Here is a 25,309-nt window from a genome sequence, read left to right on the forward strand (position 1 = left end):
TAAAGAGATATGTTGGGTAAAGATGGTGAATAAAATGAAGTCTCTTGTTTCACAGAAAATAATGAACTAGAGGATTTACTACCCTATCAAAGCATTCAATAATTTCTAATGGCAGAAGAGGGGAGAAAACCTTCAAAATTCAAAATTACTAAAATGATACACTCATGTATGCAGCTCACAATTACCTTGATTTTGGAGTTGAGAACAATAGTGTTATAAAGAAAATAAACAATGAGAAAACACACTTAACTCAATAGAAAGCACTGGTTCAAAAGTATGAATAATCCATCAGTAGGTCATTCTGTGTTTAAATTAATACAGAATATGCATGATATGGAATATTAGTCTATGAACAAAAAACTGTCATATTTATATGTATAAGGAAAAATGCTCACAATATAAACGAAAAGCAATCCAGAGAACACCATGTATAAAAGACTGGAGTTATATTTTTGATTCTATGAGGTGTGTGTGTGTATGTGTGTGTGTGCACGTGCACATAAATATATAAATAAAACGTATGTTTACATACATGCATAGTAAAAAACAAGAAAGAACACACAATACATTGTCAACAAAAATTATCTTTGTAAAGTAATATTGAGCGTCTGGAGAAGTCAGATAGACTTATATTTTTTTTTCTTTATAGAAAATATGTATTGTTTATATATAAATTAGAGAGGGCAGTTGAAAGAAATAAAAAACACAGTACCAAACATGGATATATTTTCCTTTAGTTAAACTGAGTTAGGAATGAATGCTACCCAATGTTTCCCTATCAAAAGGAACCATATGACCCCAGAGCAGTGTAGCCTCTTAACACATGAGAAATATTTTGGTTCTCTCCTCTGTATCAGCTTTTTTCTCTTTAACATATTACTTCCATCAGCATTCTAACATGACAAATTGTATACCATGTATATAAAACTTCCCTTGCTTTCACATCCGTCCAGCAATCACCCCATCTCTCTGCTCACTTTTTTCCCCACTTCCTTACTTCTTGTTTTCTCTTGAGTCCACTCCAGTGAAGGTTTTAATCTCCATCACTTCCCTTGTCTATGTCACTAGTGACCATCAATTTTTCAAACCTAATGGACACTTCCCTGTCCTCCTCTTTCTTGACTGCTCAACAGAATTTGATAGAGGTGATAATATCCTCAACCTTAAAACACGTTCCTCACTTGACTTCCCTGTCACCTAAGACACTTATTTTCAGGTACTGGCAGCTCCTTCTTGGCCTCCTGTACTGAATTGTCTTCCTTTCCCTATTTCCTAATGCTGGAGTTCCCCAGACTCAGCCCTTAGACCTCTTCTCTTCTGTACCAACACTCATTCTATACATGTTTACATCCAACTCCATGGCTCTAAAATACTGTGAGTCATAATTTAGAGTAATGCCAGCTGCTGTAGTAAACCCTTAAATTATGGTAAACAAAATAAAAGCTTACTTCTTATATAACAGCTCAATGCAGAGCTTCCTGACATGTGTACTGTTATATAATAAACAATCCGGAATCTTATGATCAAAGAGTTTTGTATGACTTTCCCTCTCCCTCTTCAACTCCTACTCCCACTCTAGGCACTTGACATTTTGAGTTATTCTTCGTTAACTGAAGCATCATTACTAGCATTACTGATATGATTATCGAGGCATGTGGTCCCACATGAGCATGTACTTCCCAGGAGACAGGGTTTACATGCATCCCACCAAAGTATAGTGGCTTGAGAACTGGATAGAGTGCACACAGATAAGTTGATCCACTGGGAAAGAAGTAGTTTGATCTGGGACAGCCAACTTAGTAGATCAATACAGAGAAGCTACTTTTTTTAATTCAAGGCAAGGCCAAAGCTCTTATGAATGAATATTCAAATCCATCTGATACTCTCACGATTTCTGCCAATGTCACAGGTATAAGTGGAATAGAAAGAGCACATGAATCTCAAACACATTTGCCAGGAAAGCAGAGAATACATATTATTTAGAAAAAAATCATCAGGGGTGCCTGGTGGCTCAGTCGTTAAGCGTCTGCCTTTGGCTCAGGTCATGATCCTAGGGTCCTGGAATCAAGCCCCGCATCGGGCTCCCTGCTTAGCGGAGAGCCTGCTTCTCCCTCTCCCACTCGCCCTGCTCATGTTCCCTCTCTCGCTGTGTCTGTCAAATAAATAAAATCTTGAAAAAGAAAAAAATCATCAAAGCTCAGATAATATAAATTTAAAAATTAGCTTGGCAACACAACAATTTTATTTCACTGGATAATAACAATAACTATAATAATAATAGTTAACATTAATATATGTCAGTTTTCCAGATGTTCTCCATAGCTTAATTCATATAATCCTTATAAAAACTCCCGTAATACTAATAATTAAATTCCCTTTATACAGATGCGGGAACAGAGGGACAGTGATTTAAGTGGCTTGTTCAAGTTCCACAATAAGCTACTGGTGGCATCTGAATTAAAACCCAGGCAATCCAGCTCTAGAGTTTGTGATCCTAAAGTATATGCAACTGTTTCCAAAATATTAGGACAATGAATTTCCAAAAGAGGAAAGAGAAGCATTGACATTTATAGAAGTTACAATACTATTTCTGTACTTTGCAAAATTAATATTTAATGTCTATTACCAATACACACTGGATTGTAGATATTTTAGGAAGTCTGCTTTAAAAGAAAAACATGTAAAGAAAAAGAAACAATCAGACCAGCTTCTCAGAAACAACAATATTGGCAGTTGCTTTTGCTATGTTAATAAATGACAATAAATATCAGTTTGAAACCCTCTGATCTATGGAATGATTAGTCACAGATTAAATACTGAATCTTAGTGTTATTTCTTAGTGGTATCATTATCAAAACAGCAAAATACGGAATACCATATTTTTTCTATCTCAAGTGCATATATCATATCATGGAAAAAATGTGTCTACACTTATTTTGCTAACAGAGTGAAACCATAACTATGAGGCTGTATAGCAAAATAGTTCAGAAAATTGACTGAAATTACACAATGGCCATCTTTCATTAGCCAATATGCTGCCACCACCACAAATTCTGCCAATACTGTCACCAAAGTCTATCCTGTCAACTTGATCTTTCTGCCCCATGGAGATTAAAGAAACTCTAAAAACTTGTTTGATTTTTCTCACTTTAATAGTAGACTCCTCATTGTAAGACTGAGTTACTCAGTCCAGGACAGAGAACAGAATGACAGATGGGATATTTTAGCATGACATATCATTTCCCCTGTTGTCTTAAAACTACTCACCTCAGTTCTCCAGAAGATTTAATTAATGCCAAACAAATTCCTGGTGGGCCCTTTCCAGCTCTTGTGCAGATAAGACTATATGACAAGTAATCATGGTCTGACCACTGTGCAGACTTAGCCTGGACCATTTCTTCTGACCTTGTCACTGAATCTGATATATTAAACACCTGGCATTTGCTAGGTTCTTATTCAGGTGGAGTGCATCCTCTCTGAATTATGAAGAAATTTTAAGGGGATATAACCTCATTGTATATTACTTCCCCACAATAAAGAAAGTTGTCAATAATTCTTAATAAAAATTTTCTGAAAAAATACTAAAAAAGTGAAAAGATTTTTAAAGCCATTATTAATGATCTCACCAATAAGAAATTATTTCATATGGCTTTAAGACTCCCACATATACTTGAAATCACAGTCTACTTTTCTGCATTCTTCACTACAAATATAATGTATTTTTCAGATGATTAAACTTTCTTGTAAAAATAATGTGAATGCCAGCCAAAATATGGAAAGAGCCCATATGTCCATTGACAGATGAGTGGATAAAGAAAAGGTGGTATACATATACAATGGGATATTACACAGTTATCAAAAAAAAAAAGAAATCTTGCCATTTGTAATGACGTGGATGGAACCAGAGGGCATTATGCTAAGTGAAATAAGTCAATCTGAGAAAGACAATTCTCATATGATCTCATTGATATGTAGAATTTAAGAAACAAGGCAGAGGATAGGGGAAGAGAGGAAAAAATGAAACAAGATGAAACCAGAGAGGGAGACAAACCGTAAGAGACTCTTAATCACAGGAAACAAACTGAGGGTTGCTGAAAGTGCAGGGGGTGGGAGGGATGGGGTAACTGGGTGATGGACATGGGGGAGGGTATGTGCTATAATGAGCACTAGGTATTATATAAGACTGATGAATCACAGACCTGTACCCCTGAAACAAGTAATAGATTATATGTTAATTAATTGAATTTAAATAAAAACGATTCAAAAAATAATGTGAATGCCATCATCATATTCCATTGTATGAATGTAACATATTTGTTTTTTCATTATTCTTTTTCTTAATTTAATTTTATTATGTTATGTTAGTCACCATACATCATTGGTTTTTGACGTGGTGATCCACGATTCACTGTTTTCATATAACACCCAGGGCTCCACGCAGTATGTGCCCTCCTTAATACCCATCACCGGGCTAACCCACCCCCCATCCCCCTCCCCTCTAAAACCCTCAGTTTGTTTCTCAGAGTCCATTGTCTCTCATGGTTCATCTCTCCCTCCGATTTCCCTCCCTTCATTTTTCCCTTCCTTCTCCTAATGTCCTCCATGCTATTCCTGTGTTCCACAAATAAGTGAAACCATATGATAATTGACTTTCTCTGCTTGACTTATTTCACTTAGCATCATCTCCTCCAGTCCCATCCATGTTGATGTAAAAGTTGGGTATTCATCCTTTCTGATGGCTGAGTAATATTCCATTGTATATATGGACCACATCTTCTTTATCCATTCATCTGTTGAAGGGCGTCTTGGCTCTTTCCACAGTTTGGCTATATCATCATTAGCCATCAGGGAAATGCAAATCAAAACCACATTGAGATACCACCTTATGCCAGTTAGAATGGCAAAAATGGACAGGGCAAGAAACATCAAATGTTGGATAGGTTGTGGAGAAAGGGGAACCCTCTTAGGTTGGTGGGAATGCAAGTTGGTACAGCCACTTTGGAAAACAGTGTGGAGGTGCCTCAGAAAATTAAAAATAGAGCTATCCCATGACCCAGCAATTGCACTCCTGGGTATCTACCCCAAAGAACAGATGTAGTGAAAAGGGCCATATACACCCCAATGTTCATAGCAGCAATGTCCTCAGTAGCCAAACTGTGGAAAGTTTTTTCATTATTCTTGAACACCAAATTCATAATTTTTCATTGGTGTAAATAAAACTGCGGTGGACATCTTGAATATAGGAAATGATCCTCCTTTCTGATTTTGTCTTTAGAAGTGTGGAATTAATAAACCAAGCAACTAATATTTTTGCCTTTTAAATCTTGTGATATATTTTAAACCTATGTTCTAGAAAGGGTGTGTGCCATTGAACACTCTCATTGGGAATGTAAAAAACACTCTCTGTAGGGTTCAGGACAAGTTGCCCCAAGATGTGCTACTTTGGCATGCTGATTATTTCAAGCTGAAAACAATCAAAGCCCTAAAGACCCAGGAAGAAACTCTGACCTTCCCCCAACTGCCTAAAAGAATTTACATAGAAGACCAGCTGCAGGAAGTGCACTATCACCATAGATAACATTATAATATGAACTAGGTATGGTAGACAGGAGAAATCTAGCAAGGCTTGTTTGATCAAAGTCTTCTTTTTGTCCTATTGTTTCTAGATGGCCCAGCAAACATTTGTTTACCAAACATCTACTCTTTCCATTCTTCCTGTGAATTGCCTTCTTTTCCTTTGAAGCCCCAGATCCCTAACCCCTTATTCTTTAGTTCAGGATGATGTATATACCTCATTTTGCCTGATGTCTTTGGAATCTCATGTTTACACGAACTCATGTGTACAAAATCAAATTTGATTTTCTCCTGTTAATTGGTCTCATGTCAATTTGATTCTTACACTAGCCAGAAGAATCTTAAACGGTAAAGGATAATTTTTCCTTCCTAACACCATCTACCAAAACATCAGCTTTATACATACCTCCATTTTTATTTTGCTGATCTGGTGAGTGAACATGGTATCTCATCTTATGTACTGAAATCTGTTTTATTACCCCGGTGAGAAATTTTTTTAATTTTTATATGATTACTCTATCTTTATTTGATTAATCTCCCAGATGACTTGGTCTGATATATATTTATTCAACCTATTCTTTTTGCTGTTTTCTAATTCATTCATTTCAGCTCTAATTATATAGTTTCATCCTTCCTTTTCTCTTTTCTCAACCCTTAGTTTGAAAGTAAAATTTATAAGTTTTCTGTCATTCTAAAAAAAAGATCTTTTATATTGGGCAAATAGGTGGCTCAGATGGTTAAGCCTGTGCCTTCGCCTCAGGTCATGATCCTGGGGTCCTGGGATCGAGTCCCACATTGGGCTCCCTGCTCAGCGAGGAGCCTGCTTCTCCCTCTGCCTCTCTCTCATGAATAAATAAAATCTTAAAAAAAAAGTCTCTTCAAAAAAAGTTCTTTTATAATAAATAAGAACTGTTTTGGTTATGAGATACTTTGATTTCATGTTAATGTTCATTGCATATTTGATTATATGCTTTGATTTGAGAACAATTTTTTTAATTTTTATAATTTATGTATTGCTAATTTGACTTTCAATTATCTCCAGTTTTAGTGTATTCTGGTCACAAAAAATGGCCTATATAATTTTTATTGATCATTTATGTAAATATTTCAGGACTATTACAGGTCAACTCCTTTCACTATAAAAATAGTCACTCCCATTTCTCTCACCAAATGTTTTGACTACAGATCATTTACATATTTCTTAACATGTCCACTTGCTTATTACGTCTCTCTCACTCTGCTGTTAGCTCTATAAGGACAGCAATCAGGATGTCTGTTTATTCATCACTATATTACCAGAACCTAACTATATTTTCATTTTGGGAATGAAAGAAGTGAGGGAAACATTCAAGAGTTGGTCATAGGGTGAGGGTGGGGAGGCGGAGAGTAATGAAAAGTGCCATGATTAAAAGTAAACACACAAGAGATTGTCATGAGGCAAAAGTCAATATTAGCTCAAGTGAGAACTACTGGCATTGCTTGTCTTCTGCTGGGTTCCAGCAAGCTAAGGGAAGAAGACAGAAAGATGCAGTGTCTTCATACCAACTTCCTGAACGGATGCACCATTTCATTTCACAGAACAAAGTGTGCATAGATCATAGATTGATTTTTTGTTTTATTGTTTTCTCTGTGTGTGGTATTGATGATGATGATGTTTGGTTTGTTGCTCTCTATGGTCTCTAATCTCTAGTCTGTAAACCTTCCAAGGCTGGCAATGAGCAAGCTATTATAGTAGGTTATGTTGCAAATTTTAAAAAAACTTATTTCTAAGTTTTCATCAATTTTCAGGAGGTCTTAGTAAAATGCTCAGAGAGTCTGTATTCAGAATTCCTAGTCTAAACCTGTTTTAACCTGAAATCTGGATTGGATTGGATGTTACTTCTTATACTTGGAATTGTTATGCTGTTAACAATTCAGTTAATGCATCTGTTCTCTCATAAACACCCATGTCAGAGTTCTATGTCATCAGCTTTCACAATCACATGATTATCGACAGCTTCCACAAGTATGCTATTATCTATGAAAATTGGAAAACTCATTTTAATTTGATCTGTGAAAAAAATTTCTACACTTGGATGAGGCGTCATTGTTTTTTATTACCCTTTATTTGTGAAGCACAATGGGAATGAGTTGACCTGGGAACAGAATTTTCAAACTTCTCTTTAAGGAATCACTAAAATTACTAATGATAATGACAATATATGCTTTTTAATAATAGGCTTGTTTTCTAATGACACATCTTTCTTCATGCAGACTGATGTTATCTTTCTTTTCCTAAGGAAGTATCACTCAGTTTCAAGATTCATCATAAGCATAACTGGTTTCCATCTCCTCAAAGTAGAGGAGGTGTCTTCTCTGTTCTCCCAAAGAAAACCATTCATAACTTTTCACACCAGTATTAACTACTTTATGTATTACATTGTAATTATCTGCTTACCCATCAGTCTTTCCAAAGGAATGCTGAACCCTTTGACAAGAAGGAGCATTATTATTCATTTGTATAACCCCAATGCTTACCATAGTGCCTAGGAAATAGCAGCACCAAATAAACATTAGTAATGTGAGGGGAGAGTGAAAAGGACACACAGAGGGAGTAAAAAAAAAAGAGGGGGGGAAGGAAGGGGGAAAAAATCATATAAAAACAGCCCCAATCAGAATTTGATATTGTAAGCGTGTGTGTGTGCATGTGTGCGTGTATGCACGTGTTGGCAAGCAGGAATTAATTCATAGAGAATAAATTAAAATCAAGAAAAGACTGATGACTGTTCAGTTTTCTCAATTCTGTTGTGGAGTTAGTAATCCTCCTCAAAGTACTGTAGTCTTTTCTAGAGAAGTAATTTTTACTATATCTGCTTCACTATTATACTTTGTTTTCTTTTCCATCTAATCAACCCTCTGAACAAATAAGTAGCAAATTAAACACATACTTAGTAAGCAGACAATAATATTTGCTGAATAAATCAATGAGTGAATGAATGTCTAGCAGTAAATGAATACGTAATGAGAAAGTTAAAAATAAAATGTTGTTTACCTACTCAGAATTTTTTAAATGTGTTTGAAATACTTTCATTCTTTCTTGAAGTGATTGTTGATGCTGCAATACTGACAGGGATGCATTTTGTAAAACTTTGTTAATTAGACAGGGACAAATTCACCATAATTGTCCTTTGTGTTCAAAGTGAAGGCTGTTGACAACCATGCCCAGGTCTATTCTAGACCAATAACTTTCTAGTCACTGCTTTGGCTCTGCTGTCTAAAAAGCAAAGGAATTGTTAATTAGCAAATGAGAATAATACTTGATTGACTCAACTAAATTAGATTTTGTTGACCTGGCAAAGTGAATTTGTCATTAGCATTTATTAGAAACACACACACACACACACACACACACACACACACACACACACACACAGAATGCCTCTAGAGGGCTATATTGTCGTACTTTCTTTTCACTCACTGAGACGACAGAGGTTTGGAGCCAAAGGCCTGTGGAAGAATGTCAGCTTTTTTCAAGTGTTGGCCCTGGGAAGATTGTTTAACCTCTCTGAGCCTCAGTGTTACAATATATAAAATGATGATAATTGTGCTTTCACTGTAGGGTTATTGTGAGATTCAAAGGAGATAATAAATATAGAAAATCCTGCCTGTACCTAATGTTATACCTGGTGTTTATTAGGTACTTGATAAATCTTTTTAAACAGAAGCCTTTAGGATTAATCCTATCATTCCAACAGCTTTTAAGTTGAAGGTTTTCTGGCTAGATTCAAGAATTCATTTATTCGTTGTACATGTATTGGGAGAATATTGTATGAAAGACCTATACTTGATAGACACGGAAATATAACTCCTATCTTCGAGGGGTTTATGATTTGCTTAGGGAGTTAGTGCACATATGACTAAATACTATATAAGATATGATATGATTAGGTATTTTTTTATTTTTCTCTCTATAGCTAAATCTAAGTGTCTTCCCAAATTTAGTCTATTTGATCAGTTTAATGCAATTGTTTATGTTTTTAAATCCAGCATTATTACTCTAATCACTTATCAGAAATTGACCAGCCAAGCCACTCTAGTAGCTAATGTATTAGTTCTCTATTATAACAACAACCTTCCTTCCCAAACCCCTCTTTTTCCAGTTATTTAAAAAGGCAAAATTTGCAAGAGTTCTTCTGTAGTTTCTCTTATTTTATTAACAAAGATGTCTTCCAATTCATAAGACAAGCATCACTACAATAAATAAGTGCAAAGGTGTCCAAACTGGCTTTGTTATTGTGTCCTTTTCCCGCCCCCCATATCAAAATTGTTCCATAATGCATAAAGGAAAAAGCTCCATGTGAGTGCTGGGACGTCAACCAGTGTCTTTTCAACCAGGCCTCCTGCTACCAAAGTAAATGAAGGAGAAATAAAGACAAGGGAGTGCTGAAGGTTAAGGATGAATTAAAGCTAGTAAGGAATGGAGAATGGGATAGGCTGAAAAACACACGTGAGGGTTAAACGCATTAACATATTTGAGAGTTTAAGCCAAACAGAAAGATGCTCTGAGGTTTGTATAGGAAAGCCAGCATGTCACATTTAAATTTTTGAACTTCTGTAATATTGAAATAGTTGTCCTCAAAAAGATTGCTTCATGTTTTAGTTGTGTCACTATCACTCAAAGATATTTTGCTAAGTTTCGTACTCATTACAACTGGTCATATTTATTTCTATTACAACTGAAAATTTTGCAGTTACACATCCTTTTTTTAAAAAAATAAATACTGGGGCGCCTGGGTGGCTCAGATGGTTAAGCATCTGCCTTCAGCTCAGGTCATGATCCCAGGGTCCTGGGATTGAGCCCCACATTGGGCTCCTGGCTCAGCAGGGGGCCTGCTTCTCCTTCTCCCTCTGTCTCTCTCCCTGCTCATGCTCTATCTCTGTGTCTCAAATGAATAAGTAAAATCTTAAATAAATAAATAAATAAATAAATAAATAAATAAATAAATAAATAAATACTATGTAATTTCTGCTCCTTAGAAAGAATCTAGACTATCATTAGACTGTGGACAAGCTCTCACGTTATACCGAGAAGTGTGATGCTTTAGTTATTGTCTTCACCATCCTTCATACCACCACTCAAGTAGCCCTCTGCACTTAGGAACGTCACTTCAACGCACCTCAGTATCTTTGTCTATGAAGAGGAGATAATACCTGTCTGTTTAGGTTTGAGATAATATATGTAAGCCAGGGAATATTACATGCTTAAGTATTGCTATTATTAATATTACTATTTGTTTGCTGTTTCTTCACTTATCATTAGGAGTAGCTGTCTGACTACTCTCTATTACTCTGGAGAATACCAAGCTGAATAAGTATAATTATAAACCAGAGCTCAAGAGGCAAGCTCCTTATCAATTATAAATTCAATAAAATGCAGAGAAAAAACTAAATGAGAAAGAAACTGCTTCTTAATAAACTTTGTATTCTCTGGTACTTTAAAAATAAATAAAAATTTAAGTCACCATCCTCCCATAAAAACAATCTTCAGAAGTGATTCCATACTGGAGGTATGGATAGATAAAATCAGTCTGTCCTTTGTACCAGTCTAATCCAGGTTCTAAAGCCAAAATATACAATCTCTAATCTAGAGGGACAGTAGCAAGTAATTTCAAGCTACAAAGTTAGCTTGAAGCCAAAAAAAAGATAGGTCCAGGTGAAAAAACATATATATAAAAAGCAAAATTTATAAATATGTATTTTTTGGTAAAATGCAATTTTTATAATAAAAAGAGCAAGAACTGTTTTAGGGATGAAGAAAAGTATTTTTATTTATATAATCTCTACAGATTTGTTTAATGATATTAAAAACCTTATTTGTGATAGCCCCCTCAGATAATCAATAGGTTTTCTTGTATGCACATTATTCAAAGATACTTTACTCCTTTAATAGCAATTACATTCTTTTAATAGCAGATATAAACAAAAATAAAGAATATTATGAGGAGCTTTTCGGCTTTATTTGCCTTTTAACATTATATAAGCCTGTGCACTGAAAAGCAGCTTTAAGCAACATGCAGGCACATTGTTAAGAAGCTAAAAATAAAGTTGGGAGCCAATAATAGCATATATATTTTTTAGAGTTTGAACCAAGCACATCTACAAAGCAATAATAATCAAATGTAACAAGCGCTGTCACTGTGTCTATAAAGGAAAGCACAGCGTGTGCTGTGGAATAGCACCAAACAAAATAAACAAATTCTCTAAAACTGCAAGGCACACTTCCCAAGAAATACATAGTAGCACTGTGAATTGTGTAAGACTGTTAAATCACAGATCTGTACTTCTGAAACAAATAACGCAACATATTTTAAGAAAAAAGAAAAAGAAGAAGATAGCAGGAGAGGAAGAATGAAGGGGAGTAAGTCAGAGGGGGAGACGAACCAGGAGAGATGATGGACTCTGAAAAACAAACTGAGGTTTCTGGAGGGGAGGAGGGTGGGGGGATGGGTTAGCCTGGTGATGGGTATTGAGGAGGGCACATTCTGCATGGAGCACTGGGTGTTATGAACAAACAATGAATCATGGAACAGTACACCAAAACAAATTATGTAATATATGGTGATTAACATAACAATAAAAAAAGAAAAAAAATACATAGTAGTCAACATACACAAGAAAGTACACAATACACACAAGAAAATATGACAAAGAGATCACATCTATTCCAACCACTGAGACTAGCTAGCCAAGGGCTCACTTAATTGGTATAATCTCAGAGGACTTCTCCAGTGTGCTATGGACATAATGATAACCTGTTATATCAGTATTTCATTTACTACAGGGCAATTTCTTACGAGCATTAAGAGCTGCCTCTCAGGAGAACACCTCACCTCCTACTCCCACAGGTTTTGCTGTCCCACTTTCTCCCCTCCATCTCTCCAGCTACGGCTGCTCTTTAACAACAAGGGAGAAAAAGAAGTATTAATTAGTTTCGATGAAAGCTTGCTACTTCTCTACCCTACTCATAAGGATGCTGTAAGAGCAACCCAGTCATCAGACAGAGAAGGCACTGGCAGCTGTAAAATGAGATTCCTAATGCCTCTGACTTACACTCCATTCTGTGAGGAACTGAGAATGTATCCTAAGAGGAAAATGTGCCTTTTACTTAGGAATGCACCCATACTAGCAGAATCCATCCTGAAGAAACCAACTTCCATTAAGAATGTATAACAATATCTTCAAAGGAAAAAGGGTTACATGCTTTTTTTATTATTATTAATTTTATTTTATTATGTTATGTGAGTCACCATACATTACTTCATTAGTGTTTGACGTAGTGTTCCATGATTCATTGTTTGCATATAACACCCAGTGCTCCATTCAATACATGCCTTCCTTAATACCCATCACCGGGCTAACCTGGATAATATCCACTTATCCATCTATATGACTCCTAATTCTGTCACTGGTCTGTACAGCTCTGAGGAAAGCGCAGGCACATACACAAAATCCTGTGGGAAAATGGCTCCCATCGTTATATGTGTGAAACTCCTATTCTAGAAACACTATTATTATTGCATTGTGTAAGAAATAGATACAACTGGCTTTGTCATTTAAAAAAAGGCATAATTCACTGTGACAGATCTAGTTCCCATTTTCATTCATTCATTAAAAATTATATTTATTGAGAACCTTCCATGTGCCAGGATGCCAGAATATATTACTGGTATTGTTCAGCTCTGATGAAAACACTTACACATACAAATATATAACAAATATATAAAACTCTGTGAAAAAATACCCTCCATTATTATATGTGTGTAATTCCTGTTATATAAACGGTATCATTATTTCATTATATTAAAAATAGAGATATCTGTGCCTGTCAAGATACAGATATAATTCACTACAAAGAGACCTAGATCTTACTTTCATTTATTCATATATTCAAAAATAGTTATTGAAAACCTCTGATCAGCACAGAATAGCATGCAGTCCTAGAGAATACAATATACAAGACAAAAAACAGTCCCGCTTTCATAAAGCTAACAGTGCAAAGGGAGAGTCAGTATGAAATCAGCAACTGCTGTTCATGAGGATAAGCGCTCAGAGAGGGTAAGTAAAGGGTGCTAGGGGAGCACCTAGGTCCAATAAAGATGGATTTGAAAATATTTCCCTATGGATTTGATATCTGGTTGAAAAGGCAAATGGGACAGTTTCCAGCAAAATGATCAGCATGTGTGAAAAGTCCCAGATAAAACAGAAAGTGACTTCTAGGAACAGAGAGAAAATGTAGATATGGCTAGACTAAAATGTGGTCAGAAACAAGGCAGAACAGAGCAGCAGGCCAAATCTGAAGTTCTTTTACCCCATGATGTGACATTTCAATTTTCTCTCAAGGGCTAGTGGACTCAAGAAAGTATTCTAATCAGGTTAATGACAAGATCAAATTGGCATTTTATCCCTCTGGTTAGAGAGTAAATTTGAAAAAGGTGATTCTGGAGTCAAAAAGTTCAGGTGTAAGGAATCAACATACATAATTAGCATCAATAAATGAGGGTGGCTTAGACTAAAGTAGTTATGGTGAGGATGACAGAGATGTATGGAGAGGTAACTGGATGGCAAGATCAGCAGGACATGAACAAATATATACACAGAAGATACAGAAGCAGAGGCAAGGATGGCACCCATCTGAACTGGAAAGCGGGGGAAATGGTGGTATCAATTAATGAGACAGTAGCACAAGAGAACATGTAGTTTTAGGGGACCAAGAAAAATGGTAAGTTGGGTTTTAAACTCAGTACGTGAAGATGCCAGTAAGGCATCTAAATAGAGATATTCAAAAAGCAGGTGGTAATTTGGGTCAGGAGCTCAGAAAACGGTCAAGGTTTGAGACATAAATATGTCAGCAACCAGCACTATCGAGTTTGTGATGTCGCAAAAACAGAGTGTGTACACAAAAGAACAGAACTTCAAAGGACAGCAATTTTTTAAGGGGAGAAATAATCACAGAGGCAATTGACAGGTGGCAGTGGAGATGGAGGTATCGTTTTACAAAAGCCAAAAAAACGACTTCATTTTAAAAAGGAAGACGTAATTTGTAGCATCAACTGCTACTGAGAGACCAAGAAAGATGAAACTTGGTATGTCCATTCCTCAAAAAGGCAATTTCTGATGTAAGTAAAATTAGTTCCAGACAGAAATGGGTTAAGGAGGAAGCTGGAATGGGGAAATGAGAGTGGGTTCTTTTACCAGGTGCTGTTTAGAGGAAAACATATTTTTCTCGGATGAGATACCAGAACTAATAAACCTAGGCAAGAATTAGATACTCTTCTGGATAAGGACTCATGGTCTTATCTTTGGAGGTGTCAATTCGCCATGGGTTTCTTGCATTTCTACATGTCTTAAAAACAGAGACACTGACTGCCCTATGTCCCAGACTTTTTTCAAGGATGTGTGTATATACAAAAGCCTTGGAAAGTAGAAAGAGTATCTCTTTCCATAGCAAAAGGTGTGCTTACCACCCATTATATTTGGATTCCCTATGTTTGGGATTTATCTCCCATAACACAACACACTACATGTACAGGTGTCACCTGGCCCTCTTCATATCTCCTTGTAGAAACTGGGTCTCAGCAGAGTAGCACAAAAAATGCTGACACTCTGACCCCTGTTATTACTGTGAGTAATGAAGTCCTTTATCTCTGACCAAGGAGTCTCATGTCTTCTGTCAGTGTCCGTGAAATTGTGACAGGCTAACTTGTTAGCTTACAAGTATGGCAAAATCTCAGATTCTTCACAGTTTGACTATGTGTACTTTTGTCCTGGTCCTGCTCAGGAGTTAATACCACCTAAAAAGTCAGAATAAAATTGTTTCTGTAAAGAGAAAGAGCTTACTGTTTTATGTTTTACTCTCTTAAGTATATACTATCAACGTCAATGTAAGCTGTAGACCAGCATCATAAATTAGAAAAATGAGACTCCATCCTGCCCACTACTGACAAGCTTGCAGGACAATATTTCTTAGTTCTGCATTTGAGAACATCACTTAGAGTGCATATTTCCTAGTTACATTCACTCTGCATACATATACCCAGCGGTAACTGCAGTGCTGTCATTTTAATGCCAAGTTGCCTATATGACACTGACATAGGATTTCAGTAAGCCACCACAGGGTGAATAATTTCTGAATGATGGAGGCTCTTTGGAAATGCATTATAATTCTTTTAAAAATGGTATCTAATCTAAAGACAGTTATTTCTTCTCTATTTTTTATTTATTTATTTTTTAAAGATTTTATTTATTTGACAGAGAGAGAGATAGTGAGAGCAGGCACACAAGCAGGGGGAGTGGGAGAGGGAGAAGCAGGCTTCCTGCTGAGCAGGGAGCCCGATGTGGGGCTCGATCCCAGGACTCTGGGATCATGACCTGGGCCGAAGGCAGATGCTTAACCGACTGAGCCACCCAGGTGCCCCCAGTTATTCAAACTGAAATATTATAGACTCCCTCTAAGGGATCCAATAGAATCCAACTATGTATTCAGTTAAATTAAGTGAATTAAATGAGTGAATTAAGGTGACTTGAATTGAAGTCACTTGTGGTAGCTGAGAGCCTTGTTGGTAAAAGTCATTTAAGATTAGAATCTCTCAACACCTTTTCATAGACTGTGCTCCCTTATGTAAGTATGGATCTCATCAGGCTCAAAATTACAGAAAGCAAACAAATCATGTTGACCTGCACTACATTAAATGCTCAATAAACAAAAAGCAGCTGAAAACAAAGTAAGGCTAAAAGAACAAACACAGAAAGGGCATGTGTATACATTTAGCTCAACAGAACAAAGTAACAAAAAAGAAACTAACTGTCATATTGAAATTATAATGAATAGAGCAGATATTACCAGGGGAAAAATAATCAGAAAGATATTTGTATTCTTTATTGTCTACTGAGATCATCATTATGCAGATTTCTCTCTATCAGATAGGACGTGTATCAGGTTTGACAAAGAGGGATGAGTGATCAATTAAATACTTCAGATTAAGAGTAGGAGGGAGCATTTTTAAAATCATATTAAGCTCCAGGAAACTCTGGGCATAATCATTGCCAGGTATTATACCCTGAATTATAAGTAAATTTCAAAGGTACAGTTAACTAAAGGTAATGTGAACACTCCCTCCTGTGAAAAGTCACAGCTCAAGAACAGACACATCTATGAAACACAAGATGTTCAGTTTTTATTTTTGCAAAAGCTCTTTTTGGCATGTAATAGTTAAATGCAATAAATTTCTACTTAGTAGAGAATCTGAGCAGATCCTATAGGCACTGAGAATACCACAACCCTAGACTCTAACTAATGGCCATCTGAACAGAAAATAGCACTTAATGTACAATATTGCCAGATTAATCACTCCTCTTTGTATTTTATAGTTTCCATTTGTTATAATAAATATTTATAATGTTTATATTATATAATATTTATATTTATAAATATATTTATAATAAATATGCTATTATCCCAATACACGGAAATTTTTTCTAGGTAGTCAAAGAACACCTTTAAAATGCCCACAGCTCTGGGGTGCCTGGCTGGCTCAGTCAGTAAAGCATGCGACTCTTGATCTTGGAATTGTCAGTTCAAGCCCCCACATTGGGCATACAGCTTACTTTAAAAAAAAAAAAAAAAAAGTCTACGGTCCTTTCTAAACTCCCAAACAGTATCTTCCAAATAAACTGATCAGTATAGGAAAATTTAACAATCACACTTAAGGCAGGTTTAAGTTAACTGATTCCAGAGATAAGACAAGTTATTAAGAGAATAATAACTATACTCACAACTTTTTTAGAAAATTATTAGCTTCAGTTCATTACATGCAGAGAAAAGGACAACCTAAGGATGACATTGATAGAAGCTTCCATTCCATTTCACCTGTGAAAATCTCAAGTGGTTCAATTACCCAGTATGTATTTGCCAAGAAGTTAAAATCTCTACCTGATGGTACTGAAGAGAAAAGCAAAATGGCCAACTCCTGCTTCAGCTGCTAGTATAGTCTGCATTTATTAAGTTCATTCTCTAAGTACCTGAGCAGTCCAATTTGTTTCTACACACCTTGCTCATCTGTTTTATCATCTTTCCATCAAAGAGCACTGTCCAGAGTAACAGACAAATATCACTAACCCAGGACTGAAAGTCGAGGAGCTGCGATGGCTTACCATTATCCAGGAAAATAAGGCTCTGTGTGTGTGTGTCTGTGGTGTAGTGTGCAGGTGCTTGAGTTTGGGTGGTGCGTGGGGAAAGAGGGCAAATAAAATCTGTTTTCATGGTATGGAGAGAAGTTTATAGGAGAGTGTAAATATACATGGTGCAAAATCTTAACCATCTCAAGCCAGGAAAATATCTTGAATGAATAATTTAGCCCATTCTCATCACATCTTCTTCCATACATAGTCGTATCTTTTCCATACTTTCAAATCTTCAGGAAATCACCCTCAGTGGTTCCATTACAATGTTGCACAGCTGGTAAAAAGCAAAATTTTTATCCCAAACTCTAAAATCCTTCTCTACTCCTTTATAAATGTACCCTCTTCTCCTGACCTCCAGAAAACCAGGGAAAAATCATTCAACATTACCCTTAAACGACATTTCTATAGTTATTAATGTAACTAAGTTATCATAAACACACTGAGAAAGAACGGTAGAGTGAAAGAAAACTGAAAATAAGTTAAAATGGCTGAATTTAAGTCCTAGCTCCAACAGTAACTAAGAGAAAGTGGAAGTCACAACTTAATTAAAGCTTTGTTGTCTCGGCTATTACTTGGGGCTACTGAAATCTCTATTAGTTACTACACAGAGATATGATTTCAAATGAGATAGCAGAAATTATAAAGCTCTGAAAGGTCTAGAACACTTTTAGTATTTCAGCTTAGAAATCAGTACTATTCCAGTCAGATATGAATTTCTCATCTACATAACTGTATTCCAAGTTTCTTCCTTATAAAATTGATTTTTAAATTTTTATCTAGAGAATACACTATAAAGCAGCCAGCTCAATACTAGGTGCATAGTAGATACTCAATTAAGTGTATGTAAAGCCACTGTCCCAATATAGATTATATACCAGATGCTCAATAAACAGAAATTTTTGCTAATCATAGCATTAGAAGTAGTAGTAATGCTACTACTCAACTATGTTTTTGCTTTATTTACAGGAGAAAGAACTGGAACAAAAGATTTATTGAGCACCTTCAGTATAAGACACTTAATATTTGATATCACATGGAACACTTTATCAGCAGTTAGATACAGTTCCCCCATTTTGTAAGTGAAGAAAGGGAGACTTGAGCAGGTTTTACAATTTGCCAAAGACTCACAGCTCAAACCAAGTTACGTTCAATTCCAAAGCTCCTCATGTTCAATCACAATCTATTGCCTTCCAGAAGTTCAAAGTTAAGGCTGTACTCTTAGAAAAGCATGGCTAGTGCTGAATAAATATGTATACCAGAAGGTAATCCCTCCATTTCTGCACACTCTTAAACCATATACATTGGCTTTAATATTTTTAATAACTACCCTCTCAGATTCCTAAAACACACTGAGGGATGAAAGAAAATATTAATTTTATTTGTTAAACAGAGCTTTAATGTTTTTATTTCCCAATAAATGTGAAGAATTATAGTAGTACATGCAATTAAAATTTCTTTTGTTAAATACTTCCATTACTGTATTAAATTGCTTCATTAAGGAAAACTACATTTTCTTACACATTATGCATATGTAAATTCATTTGTGTTTTTGCCACATCCTCCTTGTCAATATTGGCCTACTAATTATATCCCAAAAATGCTTCTCTTGCTAAATAGCTCATAATTATTTAAAAAATTAAATAGAGGAAATTGTCCTTGGAGCATAACATCTTGTGATTCTGCTGCTCTTTTAAATTTATAAAAATATGGAGCTTGAGATGCACATTCAAAGCTTTGACAATTATGTCAGGACTACTTTCAACAAAAATAACAGGCTTGGCTCCAGTAATTCTAATTCCTGTAGTATTATATTTACAAAGAGCTGTAGCTTATGTATTTTATAAATTTTTCGTATTTGTGATTAATGTAATAATATTTGTGTTTGTCTTTTATCCTTATTACTTATATAGCTGTGGTCACAGAAAATTAACCCAGTTCTTTTTGCATTTGCAAACTATATTTAGACCCACAAGCTTTTAATATGTATTTTAACCAGGCACTTACCATAGCAATTTCTAGATAAAATACATGCTCATAAACTATTCAATATAGTCTTACTACAAAATAGCAATGGAAATGCATTTACAGAAATGAAATACACTAGCAAATTCAATTCAAAGCGACTCTTGAGATCTCACCAAAAAACTTAATTATTGGTTTTAATACTGAGTCCATAAGAAAACTTGTAACAAAGAAAAAAATAATCCATTTCAACCCCAGCCTAACTCTGTTGCTGAACAATGAGGAATTCTATTGTCTAATCCACCCTATGGTGAACTAAGAACTATTCTAGGCTCTCCTGCCCAACCATTTCACCAACATGTACTATTTGTTACCACTGGACCTGTTTTGATTTTGTTTTATTTTCTACTGTAGGCTCCTAGGAGCTGAGGTAGTCATTATTCTCCTTCTTTCAGCATCTGACCAGATCCACTTACAGACAGAAGCAAGCCCAGATTCAGATTACCCCAGTTCAGTCACAGAAGTATGAATATCATCCATGCATTCAGGTCCTCTAGAACTGCTGACTCACACAGGTGTGTGCATAGAGCTACAGCTAATATTAGGACTGACTCATGCTCATTGTTCCATTGCCCAGGAAATCTGAGGTAAGCTACTGTTACCTCTGGCCACACACCTGGTTCAAAAGACAGATTACAGTAAGGATAGACTTGCAAATTTTCATAGACAAACATGCAGACTTTCTCCTTCATACACCCACACAAATCTCTTCTTAGAACACCCAAAGATGAAGACAAGAAAGCAGTATTTATGGGAAAAATTAGTTTTCATTAATGATGGGATGGTCCAAAGTTATCTGGGAAGAAGTTGACATACTTGTGAAGAATTCTCCTTTTAAATCTGCATAACACTGAAACTCTTTAATGACATCTACCTATTGTTTAGAATTATAGTTATTTACCTATCCATCTTACTCCCACAATTATCTGAATACCTACCAAAGTAAGGAGGAGTCTCAGACTCTCTAAGTGACTGTATTACCAGAGCAAGCTCTTGTCAGAAACTTTAGAAAATGAAGAAAAGGGAACTGAAAAAGACTTAGTAAGAGCGGGCACAAGAAGGAAGGAAAGGCTCTTTCCACAGACGAATGGATAAAGAAGATGTGGTATATATATACAATGGAATATTATGCAGCCATCAAAAGGAATGAGATCTTGCCATTTGCAACGATGTGGATGGAACTGGAGGGTGTTATGCTGAGTGAAACAAGTCAATCGGAGAAAGACAGGTATCATATGACCTCACTGATATGAGGAATTCTTAATCTCAGGAAACAAACTGAGGGTTGCTGGAGTGGGGGTGGGGTAGAGGGATGGGGTGGCTGGGTGATAGACATTGGGGAGTGTATGTGCTATGGTGAGCACTGTGAATTGTGTAAGACTGTTGAATCACAGACCTGTACCTCTGAAACAAATAATGCAATATATGTTAAGAAAAAAAAAGAAGATAGCAAGACGGGAAGAATGAAGGGGGGCAATTGGAGGGGGAGACGAAACATGAGAGATGATGGACTCTGAAAAACAAACTGAGGGAGGGGGGTGAAGGGATGGGTTAGCCTGATGATGGGTATTAAAGAGGGCACATTCTGCATGGAGCACTGGGTGTTATGCACAAACAATGAATCATGGAACACTACATCAAAAACTAATGATGTAATGTATGGTGATTAACACAACAATAAAAAATTTAAAGAAAAAAAAGAAACATAAAAAAAATTAAATTAAATTAAAAAAAAGGAAGGAAGAAAAGGTCCAAAGCACTGTGTCTGGAGGTTGATACCAAAACTCAGAACAAAGAAGATGTAAACTCAGAAGGTAGAGCCAGGCAAGATTTCCTGAGACACTGGTGCACTTGGGGAGAAACATTTTATAGAGTGTCACTGATGTCCCTATGGGCAGGCAAGCATCTGTTATGGATATTGATACAGGTCAGACATTTTGTAGACTGTAAACCTTTAAATGTCAAGGATGCTATATTTCTGATGCATCTTTCAAAGACAGCTCAAATGTTACCTCCTCTGAAGGCTACTCTGACAGATCTCCATATCAGAATTAATTTCTTGCTTCTTAGTGGTCCCATAACATTTGGTTTATGCCACTTGTCTTTTTTATGGCCACATATTTATTTTCGGCCTCCTCCAACAGAGTTCCTTGAAGTCTGGGACCATATCTTAGTTGTATTTTTATCTACTGGGCCTTGCAAGATTGGAATAAAAGAGGCGGTCAACAGATGCTTGTTAGATTGATTTGAGGTCCCTGTCATACACAGAAATTTCTAACTAGATTAGAATGGAAAGGACTAAATACATTAAAATAAATTGAATATATAAAATTCTGATCCTATGTCCTAGAAGGACAGAGATAGCAATCAAGAAATAGGGGTCATCAAAACAGATACAGATCACTTGTGGACAGGAAAGAAGTATGGCAAGCTGTTGAAAGTTCACTTATTGGGAAGGAAGCCAATGTAAAAACAAAGTCAAGACTCATCCACCAGAGATGATAATTTAACCTGTGGGAACAAACTAGATTACCAAGGGAAAAATAATGAGTTGAAAGCTCAGGACAAATCTTTAAAGAATGCGTATATTTATGGAGAGGGAGAAAATTTCCTATACATGAGGCAAAGGAGGAACCTAACAAGAGGGAAATAAAATAAAATAATGCCCAATTATGGAAGCCTAGAAAAAGTTCTAAGAAACCATAAAGGCAAAAGTGACATAATGAAAGGGAGTGGATTTGGAATTCTGAAGCTGGCAGGGAACAAGGTGAATTTGAGATGCAAAGTTCAAAAGAGATAAACAGAAGTGGAAAATGTCAGCTCATAAAAAAAGCTATTGCGCCATAGTGAAAGAACAATTACTTGAAGAAAGGTTCGAACAATATAAAGAATATACTGCCTGAACTTGCCACCATGAGTTCAAAGAAAGAACCTGAAATACCTGGAAAGGAATTTGCACTATTAGGAGAAAGCCAAGTTTCAGCTAAAGGGAATCAGCTAAGAGGAACTGGTTGAAGGCTGTCAGGCACTGTTAATCTGATGAGATGGTCGATATGGTACAATGCAAGAGGTCACAGCAGCATTTACACACAGTGGATACAGAAGGAGGACAGGCTGAGTTGAGTAGGAATGAAGTTATGGGAGGGGACAGCACCAGAGTGGTTTGTGTTATTGCCTTCGGAGACACACGTGTCCTGACTGCCCCAGTTCTTTAACATTCTTAACAAAGGTCTATGCCCTCTGCTGTGTAGCTTTTCAGACCCCCATCCCCACCCCACTAAAGTGGTGGAGTGTATCTCACCACTCTTGACTTTGGTTTCACCCATGTAACTTACCTTAATCAATGGAGCTTTAGCAAATGTAATGGCACCAAGGGGTTGAGACTCATTCGAGCAGTTGGGCTAGCCCTCTTATACTTCTGCCATCTCCATGAGAAGACCAAGTCCATGCAGTTCCTCTGATTCCTGGAAGAAGATAAGAAAAACAGGGAGCAGAATCAATCCACAATGCTTGAGGAAACCCACCCAAGAGCAGGAGAGCCACTCAACCAAGCCCAGCCTAGATGAGCACCTCCAGCCGACTGAGAGCTATATGAGCTAAACAAATGCCTATGGTTCCACGCCACTGAGATATTTGGCGGGGGGGGGGGGGGATGTAACCACATTGTATCAATAGCAAACTGATAAAGATTAAGATAAGAGCCAAAATTTACTGAACAATTAGGTAGTTACTATTTCTCCCAGCAGTATTTACACGTAAATCATTTTTCAATTTATTTTTTTTAGGTGAGGTTTTGGAAGACTGCCTGGCCTTTCTAGAATCCCTAAAGTGATACCCATTTTGTTATGGTTGGTCCTAATGTTCTTTCAAATCACTCTTTTTTTCTTTTAAAGATTTTATTTATTTATTTGTTAGAGAGAGCATGGGCAAGAAAGAGTGAGCAAGGGTACAAGGAGGGGGAGCTGCAGGCAGAGGGAGAAGCAGGCTCCCTGCTGAGTAAGGAGCCTGATGCGGGACTCAATCCCAGGGCACTGGGATCATGACCTGAGCCGAAGGCAGACACTTAACCGACTGAGCCACCCAGGCATCCCTCTAATCACTCTTTAACACAACTCTATAAACAGAGCAAAGTGTTAAGAAACCTGCTCATGAAATGGACTTTTATATTTGCACTCCCTGGGATACTTTCAAATCTACAGAAGACAAATAATGATAATGATATTTCTGAAAATAATGACAACTATAATGAGGCTGATACCTATTAAGTACTCACTATATTTCAAATGACATAGAAAATGCTTAACATGAATTATCTCATTTAATTCTCACAACAGTCCTATAAAGTAGATATTATTAGTATCTCCATTTCCTAAGTAATAAGAGTTCAGAAAAATTAAATAATTTGACATAGCTAGTAAGTGGCTGATCCAGAATTTGAAATGCAGGGTTTTATCAGATTCTAAGAACTGTGAAGACTTTGAGGTCAAATATTATATCTCATGTGTTCCTATATTCTAGGGATCATAACAATGTCTAGGAAGTATTGGGAGTTTAACAGATATATGTGGAGCAAGTGCTATTTTTGAAGAAAGTATAAACAATAATATAATGTGAAAAATAAAATGGTTAAAATGTGCAAATGCAAAAATACTAATTTTTCATGTAAGTGCTAGTAGAGGTCTCAGAAAGAATTTGACATATTCTTATATAACATCAGGTTATGTTGGCCAAAATAGTTTATGTGTAAAATATAGCATCGTATCAATTATATTTTCCTCTAATATTTTATAACAAAATGTCGCAATATGTGTTTTTGTCATAATGGAAACAAAACCAATGAAACATACTGAGTCGTGGTTGTTCTTATCTCAAGGCAAAATGCTTTGATTCTCTCTGATTTAAGAACTCTTTTGGGCTCAGAGCTTCTCATGCTGAGTTGAGATTATACCTTTTGCATTTAGAGATCATAGAGAATGAATAACTTACCGACTAAGCCGAAATATCCTACCAGATGTGTAAAGCTCGTTCTAAAGTAAAATGACAACTACCCATACAAAATGCAAAGTAAAATAACCCCCAGTCCAGCCTAGGACTCAAGACACATCACACCCATACCTTCTCTCAGCAAATATCAAACAACATTGAGATAATAGACTTGCCAGGAAAAACAAACATACCCATAGACAAAAAGAGTCACTTTGTTAATAACTGCCAAACTGTGACATCCATAAATTTTATCCTGAGGTCTTACTAAGCTAACCATAGTCCTCATTCAATTATTTACTGCCTTAAGAGAAACAGATCATACTGGGAGGCTACAAGGAATTATCTGCCTTTGGGACATCCTTCCCAAATGAACATAAAAGAAAGTTGAACAGTTGCTTTCTCTTAACAATTATCTTACTATCTTTTCTCTCCCTATGCTGAATGAAGAGGGCTGGCTGCATACTGTTATACTGATGTTATAGTCTGCCTACTGCAATCATTTTACAAC

The sequence above is a fragment of the Zalophus californianus genome, chromosome 3 (assembly GCF_009762305.2).
Source record: "Zalophus californianus isolate mZalCal1 chromosome 3, mZalCal1.pri.v2, whole genome shotgun sequence".
Taxonomy (NCBI): domain Eukaryota; kingdom Metazoa; phylum Chordata; class Mammalia; order Carnivora; family Otariidae; genus Zalophus; species Zalophus californianus.